Genomic DNA, 1,439 nt, shown 5'->3' on the forward strand with positions numbered 1-1,439 from the left:
AAGTGGGAGGGAGAATGGATGGAAGGATGGATGGATGGATGAATGGATAATGTCTCCAGCTAGCCAAATAGTAGAAACGTGCACAGCTAGTTGAATTTGTAAATCCATTGGTTCTTTCCTTATTTTGAAGCTGATCTAGGGTCATCTCTCCCTTAGGAGTGCCTTCACATATTTTTGCTTTATTTTTGCTTTGGAACACTCTTTATTCCTTCAATTCTCTACCTATCCTTGGGGATTCAGTGTAAACATCAATCCCTCTGGGAAGCCCCTCCTGATTCATGGTTTGGTGAGATGCCTTTCTCTTATGTGGCCACAGCCTGCTATGTTCCTGCTGTTGTAATACACACCTCACTGTTTCATCATGGCCAGTTTGCATTACATGCCTCTGTCTTTTGTTAGACCGTAGGCTTGCTATGAAGGCAGACCACTTGTTGACCACAGCATCATCAGTACCTGGGATAATGACTGGCACACAGGAGATACGCAATGGATAGTTGTTGAATGAAAGCACAAACAAATGAGAAAACTCATGAAATCTCTTAAAGCTCAGAAGAGGCAGCAGTCATATGGGAAAGAACCCTGGACATTGAGTTAAAACATCTGCATTTAATTCTTCTTTTTACAATATTTTGGTCATAGTACCTTGGACAAATTACCAAAATTTTCTAAGTCTGCTTGCTTACCTATAAAATTGAGAAAATGTGTAGTTAAACGTTTTGTAATTTGTAAAGTGCTACATAAAATATTATATTATTATTGAAATATTGAGATTTCAAGCCTCTGACTTATCTTGTTTTTTAATACCGTATATTGTTCTGAAATATTTTTCTAATTTTCTACTGCTCTGCGGTTTCCAACTTCATTAATACAACTTTGTCTTTCTGCAAGTACATCTTTATCACAAAGGCACCACTCAGATATAGTGAACTAGGAAATCTGTGTTGCTATTGCTGAAGCTCAGGCAGTATGCCCTGACTCGGGAAGCTGAATGTTCCATGGGAGAGAGCCATTTCAGTTAGGAATTAAACAACATATTTCTTAAATAAGGTAAAGAGAGAACATTCATGCCAGCAACATTCATATTTCAGGGGTAAGGATTCTTGTATGTGCTGTCTCTTAAATGATTGTCGATACTGAAATAATTGTCCTAAAAATGGTAAAGAAACCTCTAAGGCCTGTATCTCTTTCTGTCAATTCCAAGGCAGAGTTTCAATAATAGCTGGGAGGAACCAAAGGTCTTACTCTACTAACAGGACTTTTTGGTTCTGCAGCTTTATGGCTATACTTTTTCTATTATATTATTAGTAACTCCCCAGAGTTAGTTCGCAACCTAAGTCCACAGTGGCTGCTCCTCTCTGGTCTTGCTCACCTTGCTGTGTTAATGTCCCTCGTCCAAGGCCATTGACAACATCCTAGCTTTTCTTCCTTCTCCCCTCATT

The 1,439-nt window shown here is 38.8% G+C and overlaps 1 protein-coding gene across 1 annotated transcript in view; it reads right to left on the minus strand.

Moving 5' to 3' along the window:
- Positions 1–1,439, minus strand: part of GRIP1 (glutamate receptor interacting protein 1) — a 145,674-nt gene that overhangs the window by 91,717 nt on the left and 52,518 nt on the right. The window lies entirely within an intron of this gene.

The sequence above is a fragment of the Pteropus alecto genome, unplaced genomic scaffold, assembly GCF_000325575.1.
Source record: "Pteropus alecto unplaced genomic scaffold, ASM32557v1 scaffold76, whole genome shotgun sequence".
In the NCBI taxonomy this organism is placed as follows: Eukaryota; Metazoa; Chordata; class Mammalia; order Chiroptera; family Pteropodidae; genus Pteropus; species Pteropus alecto.